The following is a 20,048-nucleotide window of genomic DNA, read 5'->3' on the forward strand; positions in this document are numbered from 1 at the left end:
CTGCTAAATAAACGATGAAAAAAATAACTGTCAAACGTTTTTATCTTAGGTATTGGCGTATCCCAATGATCAGTGCCGTTCTAGGGTGTGATAAGATTAGGCGTAAACATGATTTGAACTTAATGCATGTTTAGTGGGTGTCTAAAATTCAAAACCAGGCAGGTCAAACTTCCCTGACCCCAAATATAGTCCTAAAGTAAACTGCTCAGGGAAATTGGAGCCCAAAGATTACAGATGAGGAGTTTTTGAAGTGTGTCCATGTTCCAATGGAGATCAAAGAACCCCAACTAAAAGAATCATGGACTGACCGACATGACAACTGTTGACTGAGCAAAAATTCTTTTTGAAAGGGCTATGTTGCAGATTACAACTCGAACACTGGGGGAATTAAAGTGATGGGCAGTGGAGTGTCGCAGAACATGTGAAACTCTTATAAAAATTTTATTGACTTAAATAATTTTGCCTACGTTACACAATTAAAAAGTTCTTTACACTTTTTGTAGAAGAAAAAAAACAAAAAACAAAGAATGATTACCCTAAAGTGAATCCCTGAAAGGTGGACTGTTAGGAGCCTACTGTGAACAGACTGGGAACTGTGGAAGTAAGAATGGTGGATTTAGAACTCCAGAGCAACTGTCCCCGTAGCCTGGAACATCCCACCTCCCTTAGTTTCTTCCTGTTCCTCTCTGGGGATTTCTCATAGCATTTTAGGACAGCAGCCCAGAACTGTGTTCTTTTCTTTCTCACTGGTGACTCCCTGATCTCTCAGCATCAGCAAAACTGTCGCCATGAAAGAGCCGGGGAGCCCGCGGCCCAGGCTCTGCCGTGCAGCTCCATGAGGGAGCCACGTTTGTGTGGGCGGCGGCAGCAGCGGCAGCACCAGCAGACTGGGGCCCGGGAGGCCCGACTCCGCCAGGCACCTCCACTGCTTCTGGGCTGTGACACTCGTAAGTGATGGCATGCTTGAAGGAGAAATAACAGAATGGCCACACTTAGGTTAACAAATTCTTAGCTTTACGCTCACCGCTTGCTTCGAAAATGGTCAGCAAACCTGACTGACTGACACAGCTCCCGGCTCCCAGGCCTGTTGTTAAAGCTGAACTGATTGGTTATCCTGTTTGTTTCACCTTTCTCTGGCAACTGAAACTTACAGTCATGTTTGGATTCTGAGTCACTCCCCCAGGAAGGGAGTCACCGGACGATACTCTCAGGGGAGTGACCAGACCCTCCGAAGTTCCTTCTGGCACCTGATGAGTCTGATCAGATAAAGAAGGTCATGGGGCTGATGACCCTCCAGACCACCAGACGGTCCCACGATGCCGAACAGACTCTTTGAGATTTAAGAGGAAGCTTCACCAGGAACTCTTGTTAGTTAATATCACCATTTATGCCAGTATCACCATTTACACCTCAACTTGTTCAATGTAATCACGAAGCCCCAACCCTAAGACGGGTTCCTCTGAAGTTTCCAGATTCCTGGGCCCTGGGAGCCATGAGCAAATTAAAGTAGTTGTTTTAAGGCTACAAAATTTGGGTTACTGTGTTACACAGCAATAGATAAACAGAATGCTGCTACTCTATTCCTAATGCGTCCCACCAGGCCAGGTTCCAGGTTGCGTAAATAAGCACTCTTAAAGAATTGACAGGTGAATGAATCTCTCTTTTATAGACCTGGACAACGTGTGGTTAAATTTAAGAGTTGACTGGGCCAGGGGGAGCCCAGATATCGAGTCACATGTTAATCTGAGTGATTCTGAATAAGATTAACATCTGCAAATTGCTCTCCCCAGTATGGGTGGGGCTCATCCAACCACTGAGGTTGGCCTGAATAGGACAAAAAGGTGGAGGAAGTTGAGGTCTCTCTGCCTGACTGCTGAGCTGGAACATTGGTCTCTCTTGCCCTCAGACTGGGACTTACACTGTCAGCTTCCCTGGCTCTCAGGCCTTCAGACCCTGACTAAATTATAGCACTGATCCTCTTGGGTATCCAACTGGCAGATGGCAGACCTTGGGACTTAACCTCTGTAATCACATGAATTAATTTCTCATAATAAATCTAACTAGCTATCTACCTATTTGTCTATCTACCTACCTACCTACCTACCTACATATCTATCTATGTACCTATCAAGCTACTTACCTACCAACCTACCTACCTACCTACCTACCTACCTACCTACCTACGTATCTATCTATACAGTGCAATCAAGTGAAAGAAAGAAAGAAAGAAAGAAAAAGAAAGAAAGAAAAAGAAAGAAGGAAAGGGAACCCACTGGAAATAAAAAATAAAACTTTGCCGACAGTATGATTATTTGTGTAGAAAATTTGATCGTATCATTATAACCATCGTTAGACAGAAGTTAAAGCAATAAGAGCATATTTTATTCGGGAACTGTTGCAGTAAGGACGAGAGCCCTAAGGCTAGAGCTGGAGTTAATTCTGAATACAGCATGGACAAGTGGGCGTTTATAGCCAAGGAGCGGTGGTGGGGGTGCTCAGTGAATGGAAATTTACTGAGAGGAAACATCAGGGGTAAGGCAGGTTTTTGCTAAATTGATCTGCCAGAAGTCTGGCTGAAGGCAGGCCGGAGTGGTCAGATACCACATGGGGGATGAAGAATTTGACCAGGTATCTAGAATGATTGGCTATCAAGGCTAAGGGGTTTTCTACAAACTGACATAGCAATTCTTGCTACTCGGAACATCGTAAGCCTGCCTGACAAGGATAGATTCCAAGATCGAGGCCTAGAGGGCCTGGAGAGCCTGACTAATGTTTAGTCAAGAACAGTCATGTCAATATCTACCAAAAAAAAAAAAAAAAAAAGCTACAAGAATAAGCAAGTTTAGAGTATTTGCAAAATACAAGATCGATGTACAAAATCAATTATCCTCTAAGAGTAAGCAAACCACAGCCCACGTGCCAGATCTGGCTTACAATCTGTTTTTGTACAGCCTGGGAGATAAGAGTTATTTTATATTTTTGTTTGCAATAAAACTACTAGATTTATTAATTTTAAGGCCTGTTTCCATGAAGGATGGTCATAAATTTTTTGTTTTTACATTTTAAAAGTTCTTAAAAAAAGAATATAGAAGACTTACATGTGGTCCACATTTACCGTTCACCTCTACCAAAAAAGTAAACAAATAAATAAAAAACACCAACCACTTTCTGTATAAGAACAACCAAGATTTAGAAATTAAAATTTAAAAAATCATTTAGGGTAACATCCAAAACTATGAAATATTTTCAGATAATATCTGACAAAAGATATACAGCTTCTGTACATTAAAAAAAATGAAAAATCATTGCTAAGAGAAGTTGAGGAAGACCTAAATAAATGGAGAAATATAGCTTGTGCAAAGGTGGAAAGATTTGCTATTGTAAAGTTGTCAATTCTCCTTGAATTGATCTGCAAACTCAATATACTCCCAGTCGAAACTCCAGTAGATTTTGTTTTGTTTTCTGTAAAAATTGAAAAACTAATTCTAAAATTCTCATGAAAATGCCTAAGACCCAGAACAACAGAAACAATTCTAAAAAAGAACAAAGAGGATGAAAGCGTCCTGATTTCCAGATTGATTACAAAACTAGTAATCAGGAGAGTGTGGTATCGGCATCAAGGTGACAAACAGGCCGATGTAACTGAACAGAGTCTAGTAATAGACCCACATGGATATAGACAATTGATTTTTGACAAAAGTACAGAGATAATCTAGTGGGGAAAAACATACTGCCTCTTTAACAAATTGTGCTGGAACAATTAGAGATCTATATGTAAAAAATAAACTCTGATCTATATTTTGATAACTCAAAATGATCACAGACCAAAATGAAAAACCTACAACTACCACTCTCCTAAGAGAGAAGTCCTCGTGGCTGTGATTTAAGCAGAGTTTTTTTAGATATGAAATGAATCAAAAAGTGGGAGCCATATAAAAAGTCAAGAACTTGTACTTCATCAAAATGAAACAAACAAACAAAAACCTTCTACTTTTCAACAGACACTGTTAGTCACAAACTGAGAAAAAATACTTGCAGATCCTATATCTGAAAAAAAGTCTTACACCCAGAATATGTAAAGAACTCTCAAAACTTTAAACAACAGTGACAACTCAAAAATAGGAAACATTTGAGAAGACATTCACTAAAGAAGATGGATCAATGGAAAACATATTGAAAACATGTTCAACATCACTAGTCATTAAATAAACCCAAATTAAAACCACAATGAATTGTAAGAATTCCTAAAATTAAAAAGGCTGACCCGACCAAGTTTTGGCATGGATGTGAAGGAGGTAAAACTCTCATACACTGATGGCTGAAGTGGTAAATGGTACAATCACTTTAGAAAACAGTTTGCAGTTTGTTACAAGTTAACACATTTTCCCTCCACTACGGTGGAGCCCCTTCCTCTTAGATATGCACTCAAGTGAAAAGAAAGCTTAAGTTCATACAGAGATTTATAACAGCTTTTATTTGTAATGGCCTAAAAGCAGAAACAAACAAATGCCTATCAACACATAAATGGATAAGCAAATTGTGGCATAGCCATAGCATGGAATATTATATGGCAATAAAAAATGAACTAATAGGGATGCATGTGACCTGTGTAAACCTCAAAATAACTGTTAGGTGAAGGAAGGAAGACACAAAGGAGTATGTACAATTTAAAAGCAAACAAACACAGATCCCAGGGGGCCTATAATGCTAAGGAGACAGGAAATCTGAAGGTTTAGACCTGAAGCATCTATGCTTCCGGTTTCTGACAATGGTGCTACGAAATTCTTTTGTAGACGAAGATGCTGCCATCCAAGGTATCCATTGTAAAGGTTTAAGTTCTCTTTCCTCATTCATAGCAAATGACTTCACATCATAGTTTGGAGGTAAAGATTCTCCTTCCCTGCTTCTCCGCATCTTCCAGGGCACGCAGGACTTGTATTGGGAAAGCGTAAAACAGTCTGGGAGGGACGGAGTGTGGAGGTGAGCAGCTTGCGTGGATTTAAGATGGGGCAGGTCTAGAGCACAGTGAGCTTGAGCTCCAGTGTGAGATGGGTTGGAATTAAAATCTCTATCAAGCACAACCAAGCATTTTTCTAGGAGGAGCCACTGATCTGGGCTGAAGCTATATGGATATCTGGTTTGTGTCTGCTATTAGCTGAGCAGAATTCTTCTCCAGATGTGTTTCCTGGTCAGAATTGTAGGCCACTTAGTAAATTCTGTCAGCTTTGCCATTAGGGAAAATGGCCGGGTAAAGAAAGGAACACACTTCTACGTTTTTTAGTTTTTTTTAAGATCTCCTCCTTAGAGAGTACTGGACTGTTAAGACCAACTGAATTTCGGTCTCGTATCTTCCAGGAGTATGAATCTCCAGTGAAGAATGAAAGACAAATTAAAATAATCACAAGCATATTGCATGAATGTAATAGGCAGGAGTTTCTTGTGTGGATAAAATCTCCAATTTTATTCTTTGAATCTATTTGTTATATTCTTTGAAGCAGAACAGTAACAGTGAAGGTACAATTTAGATGTCTATTTGATATGAGAAGTTAAAAAAATAACGTGCAGTTAAAAAAAAAATCAGGGTGGATTTCTGAGCAAAATTAGACTGTTTCGTATTCCGTCTCATATGACCACACAAATGTACTCTCAAATATCATTTAGAATATATATTAATGAAGAGCATGTTTTCTTAGCTATGTTCAAATATTAATATCATGTGAATCAAGGTGAAGAAATCAAAAGACAGTAAGTATACAATCTTTTTCTGAATATATTTACATTCTTTGCACCTGAAAAAATGTTCCTAAGAGTTCTCGCTTTTCTAATTCTACCTGTAGACCAGAGGCCAGCAAATCTTTTGCGCAAAGAGCAAATAGGAAATAATTTAAGCCTTATGAGCCACACAGTCCCCATTAGGGAGGCTACACTCTGTCCTTGGCTTACAAAAGCACCCCGGATGAGGCGTGAATGAGTAAGTGTGGCTGTCTTTCAATTCCCCTTTCTGTTTTGTGAAAAAACTGGCTGTGGGCCACAGTGAGCCCATGGGTCATAGTTTGCCAACCTCTGATCTAAGCTTGCACCCCTGTTTTTTCTGCTTTGACTGCTTCCACTGTCCCTTATGCCGGGAAAGAGCCTTTTCTAGGATAAGGTTGTGAGGACACAGAACACTTGTTTGAAAGGCGTTAAGTAGGCAGAGACGGAGCTATGGCCGTCCCAGGGGCGAGGGTGGCTGCGGGGAAATTTCAAGCTCTATCAAAGCACAATGGTTATGTAAATGAATTTTGACATAAAAATGACGGGAATCCTTGTTGAAAAATTATTTGACTCTCTATGTGAGGGATTATTTCTATTCTACTTCAATATGGACTATATGTTCATTTTTATCCCAGGACCACACTGTTTTGATTGTGGTAACTTTGTAGTAAGCTTTGAAATCCAAGAAATATGTCTTCCAACTTTGTTCTTCCTTTTCAAGATTATTTTGAAGATTTGAGGTTCCTTAAGATTTCATATTAGATTCCACACATCAGTAATATCATATGATATTTGTCTTTCTCTGTCTGACTTACTTCACTTAATATGATAATCTCGATGTCCAACCATATTGCTGCAATAGGCATTATTTCATTCTTTTTTATGGCTGAATAATATTCCATTATATGTGTGTATATACACTACATCTTTATCTAGTCATCTGCCGGATGGACATTCGGGTGGTGTCCATGACTTGGCTATTGTCAGCAGTGCTGCTGTGAACATTGGGGTGCATGCCTGCTACTTACCCCCATGCAGGGCTCTACCCTCTGCTGAGGAGAGCCAGCTGCCTCTCCCATTATCCTAGTCCTCGCCTTAGCAGAGCAAATGACCCAGGAGGAACCATGAGGACAGGGGAGCAGCTGAAGAAATCTACACTCTCAGAATCATTTTTGCTGCCAAAACACCTTAAAGTTTCTATACTGCAAATTAGTTTAAGGAAGGCTTAATCCAAACCTGGGGAAATCAGTGTGAATTACCTCTAATTAAGCAAGAGGGAAAACAAGGTTTCAAATAATTAGTGATAAAAAAGCTAATTTACTGAGTAATGGACCTAATTATTTTTCAATTTCCACCTTTATTTAAATTTTGCTCAACATCTATGTCCTAGTTATATAAGAACTTTTTGATATTTATGCTTATACTCTATGTTTATCAAAGCATTCCATTGAAGGGAATTCAGTTCAGTTATCTCTAGTGAATAATTTAAAATCTCTCAAACACGTTTACAGACACTTGCTCCCTCTTCAGCTAGGCAGGGCGAAAATTATTCATTTGTTCCATTAATACATCATTTTTGAATTCCAGTGATATACTAAACACTGGCAAGACATTCACTGCACAAGATCTGTCTGACGTGGAAGAAGGTTTCAGGAACGTCGGAGTAGGGAGGGGAGAATTCATGCAGGCTGCTGGAGTAAACCCCAGGTCTCTCAGGGCATTAGGGCTAAGTTATGAAGAGGACTGCTGTTTCAACACATGATAAAAAGGCAAGACTCTTTTACAGAAAGTGTTAAGAATCTCAAAAGGGCAAGAACAGAACATTAAACCGAGTGTGAGCTCCTTGGTACATGGCGATGCCAGAGCTGTTCTGGACGTGGTCCTTCCAGCCCAGGAATCCGAGTTCATAGGTTAAGAGAGAGGGAGGCCAAGGGCATTTTTTTAGAGAACAAGGGGAAGTTGATGAGTCCGGAATGTGACCTTCTGGAGAAACTCAGAGCCTCGAGGTCTTGCTGGATAACAGAGGCAGCAGAAAAAAATTGTGTGTCTAAGAAAGAACTTGTTTGACTGCAGGTATCCAGCTAAAGAGGAATAGCAAACAGCTGCCTATCTGACTGACCTACCTTCCTTCCTTCCTTCCTTTTCTCTCTTTCTTTCCTTCCTTCCTTCTTTCTTTCTCTCTCTTTCTTTTCTTTTCTTTTCCTTCCTTCCTCTTTCTGTTTAAACACTCACACTGTATTATCTTTTTTTCTATCAGTTTTAAGATACAGTTGACATACAGCATTGTGTCAGTTTCAGGTGTGCAGCATAGCGATTTGACTCACATATATTGCGAAATGACTACCACAATAAACTTTGTTAACATCTATCACTTCATATAGTTACCCCTGCCCCAAAAAGGAGAAAAACACTTTCTCCTTGTGACAAGGACTTGTAGGGTGTACTCTCTTAGCAAATTTCAGTTACGCCATACAGCTGTAGTCACCTGGCTATGCTGACTTCCGTTTCAGTCTGTCCTCTCCTGCCTTTGGGGCCAGCTGAGTGGAACTTGGAACTTTGGAGCAAAATGTCACCACCAAGGCATCTCATTTACAGCAACATGCAAACGAGGGAATACCTTGGGTCTTGAGCTGCAGAGCTGGGGAGGTGAAGGTAAGTGCGAGAAGCTGGTCTGGGAGGGGGCGTTTGCATGAGTCGAAGACCACGTGAAGACACTGATGGTCGATTCATACAATTCACCCCCACGCAGTTACAAACCATCAAGTCGTTGGGCTGGATTTGGCCCCAAGCAGCGTTTTGTGTCCACCCCCTGATGCAGCGCTGACCCTCCAGCATCAGTAACATAAGGATGCTCAATAGAATCCAAGTTTACACTCTCATTACAATGTCAATGTGCCCTGTTTGTGATTTACATTGGATCCAGTGTGGCCCCCGTAGCTCACGAGACACGTCTTTCGGTGTCTCTGCGCGTTTCCTTAGATACGCCTGATGCAGCCGTAATGAGGAGGACGATTGTCTCTTTTCCACAACTGACAAGGAGCAAGTCACACATCGACCCACTCAACTTGGAAAATACTTGACAGGAAACAGAACTGCAGGATTTTAAGTTTATTCCAAAGCATAAGAAATAAGCAGGGGAAAAAAATGTGACACTAAAGACTCCAAACCTGTAATTTCTTAATATCATAACATCTTTATCATCATCCAAAGTGTAAGTGACAAACTAAAGAACAGAATGAGGTTTTACTTAAAAACACAAACACTGAGAAGATTTTTATCAATTCAGTTAGTCTTCTACTGCCCAAATATATATATACAGGTATATATAAAATAAACAAATAATTTTAAGTTGTGTTAAAAATACATAACGTAAAATTTACTATACTAGTCATTTTTAAGTATATGGTTCAGTAGTATTAACTATATTCACATTGTAGTGCAACAGATCTCTAGACCTTTCTCATCTTGCAAAGCTGAAACTCTGTAGTCAGTGGACAACAATTCTCCACTTCCTTTTTCCCAGCCCCAGCCACGACATTCAAAATTTTGTTTATCTGAGTTTGAATACTTTAGATTCTTCGTGTAAGTGGAATCCTACAGTATTTGTCTTTCTGTGACCTGTTTATATCACGAAGTATAATGTCTCTCTGGTTCTGTAACAAGTGGAGATGCTGCCTGTGTCTTCATTGGCCCCCAAACTTGGCACCCAAAATATACTGCCATTCCCTCAGTGCTCCGAGTTGGTGACACAGACCAGTCCCCTGGGAAGCCAACACTTTGGACACATGTCCCATTCTCCCCCTTCCCTCCTGGAGGAGAAGCTACGAGTTGGTGATTTTCTCCCAATTGCACTGGCTGTGGTGGGAGGAGGGGGGAATCTCATTTCCCAGATACTGCAACCCTCAACTTTACTCCTGTGACTTAGTGTTATTCCCACTAGGACACCTGAAGTGTCTGATTTCCCATCAGGATGTGGCCCACCTATGCTCTCTCTCTGGTCTTCTCTTCTCATCCCAAGTTACACAATTCTTAACCTGACACCTGAGGACCCACATCATTCGGGTCCACCAGCTTCTCCAACCAGTTCCACACTCCTACCCAACATCCATTGGCCAGTCTTGTCATTATCTTTCCAAACTGCCATGTCTTCAACTAAAATACCTTTACCTCTCCTCTGACCGTATCCTTCCTCCTTCAAGGTCCACTGCAAGCCCCAGCACCTCGCGCAGCCCTCCCCAACCATGTCACCTTAGTTTCCCCGATGACACTCCTGTTGCACCTGCTGTTTGTCTCATTTATGTTCAGTCAGAGTCATTTGTCACTTTGCACTCTAATGCCTTTCAAAAGCAGCTTTATCAAAGCATAATTGACACACAGTGCAGGACATACTTCAGGTGTACGATCTGATGCATTTTGACACGTGCATGCACCTGTGAAACCATCACTGGGGTCAAGATAATAAACAAATCCATCAGCCCCCGAAGTTTCCTCATTACTCTTTCTAGCGGTTGCCTCCCAGCCCTCTCTCCCCAACAACACAAATGTTTTCTATCACTGTAAGATTAGTTTGAGTTTTCTAGAATTTTGTACAAATGGAAATACACAACATATGCTCTTTTTTCGGGTCTTTTTCACTCAGCAGGATTATTTTGAGATTCAAGTCATTGTTACTTTCATTGCAGAGAAGCGCAGTATCGATGTGTCACTATTTGTTTGCCCTGGCCACATGCTTGTCACTACACCAGAAGGAAGGACCCTCTTCAGCACAGTTCACAGAAAGGGATGTCTGAGGGGTGCTTGTTGGCCTTCAGCCCGGTGGCAGTTAACAGTGTGATCAGCTGTTTCAACAAAGTGAAACTAAAATCGAAGCTAAAAGGAAAATTAGTACAATTCTAGGCTGAATGAATGGCTCACCCTGACATCAGAAAAGACATGCAGGAAAGAACACCACTGCTCACTTCAGCTGTCTGCAGCACCCAGAAGCTGGTGAGGAATTATCAGGTCATTCACTGGTGCTCCAGCTGTGGGGTTAGGACTATGGATGGTGTGGCAGGCAGACAGATGTTGGTTCAAGGAATATATGCTACTATTTAGGGATTTCCAGGATGAGTAAAGAGTTCTTGACAGCATCTGAGTGAAGATGGATGCCCAGTGTCATGTCATGAAAAAGATCTGGATCCAGTGGCATTAAGACTGGGTTACTGGTTGAAATGAATCAAACCTTCTATAGGCAAGTTTGAAAAAGTATCAGTTTTTGACGGGTGTGCAGGATCTAAAGCGCTCAATAAAGTGTAAACCATCTTGCATTTCAGGGCTTCCTAAATTTGTAAAGATGAAGAAAGCTGAACAAGGACAAGTGCTGGTGAGGATGGCTGACACCTGAATCTCATGTACTGCTGGTGGGAATATAAACTCCGCAGCAATTCTGGAAACCAATCTAAGGTTAAGCTGTGTGTGCCTCCTGGCCCCCAAATCCATTTCTGGGAGAATATTGTAGAAAGCAGGTCCAGAAGGGGACTTGTGTGTGGATGGTGGGCGAGTGGTGATGCGTGTACAGCTGTGGGGAATTGAGGGTCACTTCTGGGCCTCCGTAAGAGATAAATAAAGTGTGATGGAAGGATGCTGTGGAACGCTATGTAGCAGCTGAAGACAAGAGAACTGTAAGTGTAGCAACAGGATAGAGCTTAAAAATTCCGTGTTGCAAGAGGCTGTGTGGAAAGAAGTGACAAGTAAAAGTAAACAGCAAATGCAGCTAACAGCTAGGCAAATGCAACAATCACACACACCAAATAGCATATTGAACAGAGAGATGCATTCATATTCAAGAGCATTTATCAAAATATGGATCTGCAGCTCTGGGTGGGAGGAACAGAATGGAGATAGGGGAAGAAGAAGATAGATCACTGGGCAGACTGAGAGACGTGTAGACAGGAGGCAGATAGACGCCCAGGCTGGTGATATCCGGGGGCTGCTAACTGACATACGTGATTAACCAAGCCGGCACCGGGGGCAGAATAGGAAGGGAGGAAGGAAGAGCGATGCGGCCCTTGAATGCAAATTGGTATTTACGAATAAAATTAATTCCTTTGTGATACTGTGCTAGAAGCTGAGAAGTGAAATGATGGGCTGTATCTAAAGGTTGCTCCGAAGAATGGCTTCTCCGGAACACAGAGCCTGGAGTTCACAGGAGAATGGAAACGGATCAGATCTAGTGAAAAATCCGTCCATCAAGTGTAGGGCTCCTCCTGCCGCCCGCAGCGGCTCCGGCCAGTGTCGCCCGCGTCCTGCTTCGCCGTGACTTCCTCCAGCCATGGCCACAGGTCGGCTACCTCGTCCGTCCTCTGGGGGCCACGGCGCTGGCCATGCGGGCCCCCTGGCCGGCTCTGATGGGCTGCTGGCGGGCAAGGAGAAGGAGACCATGCAGAACCTGAACGGCCGCCTGGCCTCCTACCTGCACAAGGTGTGCGCCCTGGAGACGGCCAGCGGCGACCTGGAGGTGAAGATGCGCGACTGGTACCGGGAGCAGCGGCCCGGGCCCGCCCGCGACTACAGCCACTACTTGAGGACCATCGAGGACCTGCGGGACAAGATTCCTGGTGCCACCGTTGAGAACTCCAAGGTAGTCCTGCAGATCGACAATGCTCGTTTGGCTGCAGGCGACTTCCCGACCAAGTTCGAGATGGAGCAGGCCCTGGCCAGGGCCGACCTGCAGATGCAGATTGGAGGCCTGAAGGAAGAGCTGGCCTGCCTGAAGAAGAACCACGAGGAGGAAGTCAGTGTCCTGAGGGGCCAGGTGGGCGGGCGGCCAGGTCAGCGTGGAGGTGGATTCCGCTCCGGGCATCGACCTAGCCAAGATCCTGAGTGACACGAGAAGCCAATTCGAGGTCACGGCTGAGAAGAACCGGAAGGATGCCGAGGCCTGGTTCACCAGCCAGACCGAGGAGCTGAACAAGGAGGTCGCTGGCCACACGGAGCAGCTGCAGATCAGCAAGACGGATGCCACCAAGCTGCGACGCACCCTCCAGGGTCTGAAGATGGAGCTGCAGCCTCAGCTCAGCGTGGAAGCCGCCGTGGACGGCCCGCTGGCAGAAACGGAGGCTCGCATCGCAGCCCAGCCGGCACAGATCCAGGCACTGATTAGCGGCCTCGAAGCCCAGCTGAGCGACGTGCGAGCCGACATGAGCGGCAGAACCAGCAGAACCAGGAGTACCAGCAGCTCATGGACATCAAGTCCCGCCTGGGGCAGATCGTCACCTACCGCACCTGCTGGAGAGCCAGGATGCCTACCACACCCACCTGTCCCTGGCCAAGGCCCTCTGAGTCCAGTGGCCCCCGGGGCTTCCTGCTCTCCTGCAGAGGGATTCCCCTGGGTAAGGGCATAAGAGGGGAGGGACCCTTCCCTGGCTCTCCCCCTGAGCTGCCAATAAAACTTCATGCCCTAAGGGGGAAAAAAAATCAAGTGTAGGTGGCCCAAGGATGTTAGGGATTCCCCAAGAAGAGAGAAATGAGGCATAAGATTAGGAAGTTGAGAGTTTAGTTTACTGCACTTAAAAGAATTCATATGCATTTATTTTATATAAATAGAACTTAGAATTTTAAAATTTGTAAGGTCTCATTTTTCCTTCCCCTGAGACTCTTTTAAGAATGGAACATTCAGTGGGGAGGGTGTAGCTCAGTGGTAGAGTGCCTGCCTAGCATGCACGAGGGCTTGGCTTTGATCCCCAGTGCCTCCATTAAAAAAAAAAAAAGATAAATAAATTAAAGAACTTAATTACCACCACCCCCCAAATTAAAAAAAAAAAAAGAATCGAACATGTGTTTGTGAATCTTGCTTGATTGGGTGATTATGTGCATTAGATGGAAGGGCTGGGGCTGAGGCTTGGAAACACTTGATAAATTAACAAACAATAATTTTCCCAGTGTAGAGTGTCGGAGGATTCCTAAACATATAAATTAATTTTGCAAGCTAAATTTTGCGAGTGCTTTATGGTATCATTACAAGAGAGTGTACCTTAGCAGACCCTGCAGGAAGGTAGTGTGAAATCTTGGCTTTTCCATGAACCGGGATGTTCAGTGTTCAGTTGTTAACGATTTTCACAGATTTAGTTCCATAAAGCCAAGGACCGTAAGGATATGCAACACCACCTAGTTAATTGAAAGCTATAGTTCATACCCTTACTTGATTTTCCAAAGTATTCTGTTTTTAATGGAAAGAGCAGAAAACACCGTTGCTAGGAGATGGGTTCTCCCAAATTAGCCATCAAGCTTCAAAGCAAGAGTGAGAACCTGGCCTGTGCCCTTCTGGAAAATGATGATCTTGGCTTAGCTCTCAAGTCCTCGGATTAAGGGCTTCATTTCTATGAAAAACCCAAACCTAGGTCCTTAATTTCCCAAATTATTTGGCCAACTCTAAAAAAGAAATAAAAATGAAATACATGAGATAGACATTTCTCATAAACTTTACCATTGGCTGGTCATTGATGAGTTCTAACAGAATGTTATGCAATTTCCATTTAAATCATATTTTCATTAGAGTTAAAATTATCTTTTACAGTTTATGTCTTACTGCTCATTAGTTTCCTGTATCTTGTTATGTCAAAGACATTTTCTCTCAATTAATCTTGATACTTACAGGTATGAAAGAATTAAGTTATTATGTTTATTCCAAGAACTGTAAAAAATCAAGATTTGCCTTATTAATTTCTTTTGAGTAATTCCTTTTACTAAGGTAAATGTGTTTCCTTATTACTTCCTGTCTCAGAAATGATAAAAATTATTCAAGTCTGCTTGTTATAAAAAATGTAAAAGAATCAGTGATTTGCTACATTCATAATCAGCTACACACATGAAGAAGCAACTGACCTTGGTTATCTATTTATGTTGTTACAAACTGGAGTCGTGACTGAAAAAAGTTGAAACACATGTTAATAGTTCCGGTGGCTGGGAATGTGAGTGAGGATTTGTCTTCATGTCGGTTGCTAGTAAGAGTCGTGTTACCATTTTTACTGTATTCACATCTTACCTACATTGAGAATTCTAAGGATTCCCTCCATTCTCTGTTTTTTTTTTTTTTTTTTTTTTTTTGGTGTGTGCTGACATTAGTATATATTAAAAACAAAGCCCTGAAAAACTGCTTTTTGTTTTTCTTACGAAGCATAGAACGGTGGGAGAGTTAACCTATTAACAACAATAAAAATCCAAGTTGCACTTCTGTTTTCCTTCATCTGTTGGTTTTGGAAATAAAAGTCTTGCTTTTATAATCTAGTCTTCAACTTCTGTTTCCGGTCTGTACTGTAAGAACTTGCGGACATGTCTTAATATCCTAGCGACCTTAGGCTCCTTATAAATAGAAAAGTCTGTAAACTGAATTCCTGTGGACCCGGTGAATACACACCTTAAAACTGATGCGCCTGGTGGCTGTGCACGGAACTGAACATCGTGCTTTGATTTCATTGTATGTGTGTTTCAGATTTTCTTGTTGTTTTCACATTATTCTATTAGTTTGAAAGGAAGACGTTATACAATATAAACAAATAGGAACTAGATCAGTATGAATAAATGTAAATGTGGCCACTTTTCTCTCTTCCTCTACATACATGCTGTAGTTAATTAACCGTAAAAGGCTGCTACTTACAAATCACTTCCCTGCATTTTCCTCAATTGAAACAAGTCAGTATTCTGCATAAAATCTTTATAATTACACCATTTTTAAAACAAACAAAATTTTTTGAACTGACACATTGGAGATTTGTATAGAGGGTGTGTTAATCATTCATGCAAATCTCAATTATTTGTTTTCACTCTTGCAATTTTAGTGCAGGCTTTTTCTTTTTTCTTTTTTTCTGCACCAGTGTAGAAAGTACTGCTGAATTTTCTTGCTGGATTGTATAATTTCTTTTGAGAAAATCAAACTGCTGATATTGTCTGTTGCTTTATATATATTGCTTAATATTCCAAATGGAAAGTTGCAGTATAATGAAAGTTAATTATCTGTTTTGCAACAGGGGTATTTAAAAGGTAGAATACACGTAGGGCCACCATGAAGACATGGACAGAATATGCTTTTGTTTTCTATCATTGGTTCCTTCTTTTCAAAAGAGATAAAATAAGATTCTCCTTAAAGACTTCAAGTTTCATCGCCGCTCAGGATTAAAAGTTGAAAATGAGTCATCATTTGCTTCAAATGGAAAACAAGCATGTGCTTCAAATGAAAGTTGTTTTATTTCCCAGTCTTAAAGTAATCATCTTAATCTTGCAATATAATGATAAAATATGCCCATGGACTGTTACTAGTAAAGCAAGTTCATCAAAAGTGCTGTTCACTCTGCTCTGAGCACCAGAGCATTTCAGAGCAAATTAACACAGGCTACTAAGCATACTCACAGCAATAACCTAGATTGTCTGTTTGTGCTGGTACACAGGAGACAAGATATTGGATAAATAACGACGTCTCGCTACTCAAATTCTAGCCAATATTGAACTTAGAGTGGTGGTTAGAATGCAATAACTGAAGCAGGAATCCCAGGAGGATTCAACACCGGCTGTGACATAGCCATCTTCCGAACACTTTGGGTTTCTAGGACCCAAAGATCAAACTTTAAGCCCTCAGGTAGACTGAGAGCTTCAGGATGCTCACATACCAGGAGACCCCACGTCTTTTATCTGTGGGCTCACTGACCCCTTGTCTGGAACGTCTTTCCTCCTTATCTTTGTTGACCTCAAAACTAAACAGTCTCTAAACCTGAGAAATCCAGACCCCCCGTCTCCCCATGCAGTTCCTAACTCCCCAGCTCCCGTTCCTTCATCACATTGTGGCTTCCTTCACTTGCTTCTTTTCATTTGGTACCATGGTAATACCTCTAGGAGCCAGCTCTCTGTTCCCGTCAGGCTCATTCTACTCACTCTAAACTCCTTGAAGGTGGAATTACTTTCCCCCTTTTGTTTTTCATCATTTCACTCCTTAAACACTTAATGCCTGGAATTTGGTAGCTTTCAAATAATTTTTCAGTTGGATAGGATTAAAAATGCATGTGGACGGCACAGATATTTGCAATCATAGCTTTAAAAAAATCATCAGGGGAAACGAAAGTGAGACAGGGTGATGAATGGGTTCACAGCTTACTTGGGGAGAGGACACATACATTGGCTGACCACACACCCTGTCATGGCAGATTGGAACTGCTCTGCAATATTTAAGCTATTCAAATCCTTAACGTTTTCTTCTAATCTCATTTTTGTGTGCTTTATGTAATTTAGGAGACAATATGTTTAAATGGAATTGGTTTAACAGCCTAAGACAATTCACATTTAGTAATTCCTTAGTAAGTAAAAAATATTTTTTTCTAGATTATACAATCTAAAGAAAAACTGAAAAAAATACCTCTGTTTACATAAAAGCAAACACATGTTCTGACAGTGGGTAAATCATGTCATGTGAAAAGTGGAAACAAATTTGCCAAACAACAATAATTGTAATATTTATTTTTGGTTGCAAAACTCAGTTAAACATTCAAACACGTAATTTAAGAAGTGTTTAGAGCAAGTGGGTTTTTCGAATCATCAGTGATGCTTTCATATAAAAGGAAGAAAAGGATGAGCTTTGTTAAAGGAAATCCACAGCTGGACAATAATGTCAAAACAGATGTTATGCAGAACTATTGCAATAAGAAAAAGAGACCTCTGTGTGGAACCGGGCTCTATTCTGAATACAGCATGAGCAAGTGGGAACTTACAGCCGAGGAGCAGGGTGGGGAGGTCAGCGGGTAGAAAACCACTAAGAGGAAACATTAGGATAAAGGGGATTCTGGGTAAACCAACCAAGTAAGATTCGGCTGATATTAATCAGACAGGGTGATCAGACGGCAGCTTGGGGTGGTGGGGGGATGGAGAATTTGACGAGATATCAAGGATGATCATATATGGAGGATAGGAAACAGAACTAATTTAGCAGGGTTCTTGCTAAAACTGCTCTCTACAAAGACCTACACAGATGGGCCGGGGAGAAAAGCTCAGAAGCTTGATCGAAGTTTGGTCAAGCAAAGAATCTTTGTTAGACTTTATCCAGCCTTATGGATTTCTCACACTCAGTGTTAGAGAGGAAAACATTGCTGAAATCCAGCCCTGTTCCTCTCTTTCTCATGCTAACTGCCCCAGCCTAGCCTCCCAGCTGGGGCATGGCGGAGCATGACCCCAACACATTGAGTGATGGAACAACTGGTGGAAGTCAGAGGCCAGAAAGATACCACGTGGTGTCCCATCCCTCAGGACCCTCAGGTGTCCTACCTGGGCCAGAACAGAGCAGTCAGAAATCCTGCTTAGCAGATGCCCAAGGGAAGACTATGAGAATCATAGCTGCAACCGGAAATTGTGGTTTTCAAAGTAGGCTGAGGACAGGAAATGCTTGCTTCCACTGTCCAGTTGAGCAAGTGAACTGCTGCTGATCGACACTGCTCCCGTCATACAATGCGTTTATCGTTCTGATAAACTGATTACCTTGCAAATAGTCTGGAACCTTCCCCAACTACAAATTGCCACTTACCATCTGCCTCTACAAGGCTTGAATCACATTGGCACTGGCCACCGACCTCTGCTTGGATTAAACCAATAGCCATTGTAGCCACTGACCTCCAACACACCCTGAAAGGAGTTCAGGGTGGAGATCAGGAATGTCGTGCTCTGTGCTCTGGGAAGAGTGGGCAGAACAGGGCTTCTGATCATTAGATATTTTCAGAAGATTTTATGAGCCCAAATTCTTATGTCTCCTCATGTCTAGAAAAGTGCTAAAATTATTAATGATGACATCTGCTCCTTGTGACTAGCAGCAAGCTTCTGCCTAAATGTGTGCTTGACTGCATGTACCCCCTTTACTAAAGTCACACGTAATGCAGAGTTCCCGCTGCCTCTTTGGAACAGCTCTTCAGAATGATTTGAGATGTGTCTCCTAGGCTGTAGTCCTCATTTTGCTCCCCCTCAATAAAACTCAACCCACAACTACCATGTTGTGTGATTTTATTTCAGCCCACACCTTTCAATATCCTTTCAGTAAATGTCAGGAGCCAGTTAGCCGTCAAACAACCAAACTAATAGGGTGATTTGGAAACCAACCGTTGAAAGCAAGATGCCTGAAATCAATGCACAGATCATCCTGGTTGTTTTGGTGCCGGGAGGAAATTTTTTCCTCCACCCTCTTATGTTCCAGTAGTTGAGGATGTTTGAATTGACTGATAATAGATTAACAAGAGAAAATACAAGATCTATTTAAAAGGGCAACTGAAGTGGGGGGAAGGGGGCAGGGCACAACCCCCGAAGGAAGGACACGGCAGTGGAGGATGGACGAGATGGTTAGAACCAAGATGGCAGAAGAGTCTACTTCCAGTGGACCTTGAGCCTCATGGCACAGCCACAGCCACAGACACCGTGACAGTCCTAGGTCGACCATAAAAGGTCAAAAAGTAGGTGGGGAGGGTGTTTCCTTGAAATCCCCACCCCTTCCCCAAAGTAGTTGGAATAACCCTCCTTCTCATTAGCATATGGAATTACCGAGCCCATAAAAACTGACAACTCTGAGCCTCGTGGTCTCTCTCTCTCTCTCTCTCTTGCCGTCTGAGACGACCGGCACTCTGTGGAGTGTGCATCCACCTTTACTTTAAATTAAACACCCCTGCACCTCTCAGTCTCTCTCACCTTTCTGCGACGGCCCACATTCTGCCTATGGAGTGTGCATCTCCTAAGCCATTTTCCCTTCTAAGTAAGACAGATTGCACTCTGTCTGTGGAGTGTGGATCTCTCCAAATAAACTTGCTTTCACTTTACCACGCCTCGCTCTTGAATTCTGTCCTGTGTGAGGCAAGAACCTATGCTCCTACAGCGTCTTTGGCAAGCCAGCCAGGAGCATTTGGTGGTGCTGGTGCTTGAGAGGCCCCTCTCCGTCCCTCTGTCTCTCTCACATGCGTGCACCTCCTCTCTGTACCCCTAGTTCACTCTTACTTGTGTGCCTGACTTTACTGGAAGTGGGGGAAAGAGATTTGCTAGGCAGTTCCCATCCTTGCTGCTGGGCCTTGCACGTCTCTTTGCTGTTCATGTGTGGGGATTGTTAGGAAATGTCAGGCGAGGTTACCAGCCATTCTCAGAGGCAGCTAGGGACCTGCAAGAGAGCTCACGCTGCGGCTGAGGCTGCCGAGCCCCCTTTGGGAGCTCCCTCGCACCACAAGCGGTCTATGGGCGTACTCAGGTGTTGGGAGAGGGGGCTGTTCTGTGCCACGTGGTTGGGGCCATGATGGTGGGGCCGCCATCTT

At 42.6% G+C, this 20,048-nt stretch overlaps 1 pseudogene; it reads left to right on the forward strand.

Annotated features, from left to right (window-relative positions):
* The first annotated feature begins 12,157 nt into the window (after nucleotides 1-12,157).
* LOC105094534 (keratin, type I cytoskeletal 19-like) lies at nucleotides 12,158-13,074 on the forward strand (annotated as a pseudogene).
* The last annotated feature ends 6,974 nt before the right edge of the window (nucleotides 13,075-20,048 follow it).

This window comes from Camelus dromedarius, chromosome 36, assembly GCF_036321535.1.
Source record: "Camelus dromedarius isolate mCamDro1 chromosome 36, mCamDro1.pat, whole genome shotgun sequence".
Taxonomy (NCBI): Eukaryota; Metazoa; Chordata; class Mammalia; order Artiodactyla; family Camelidae; genus Camelus; species Camelus dromedarius.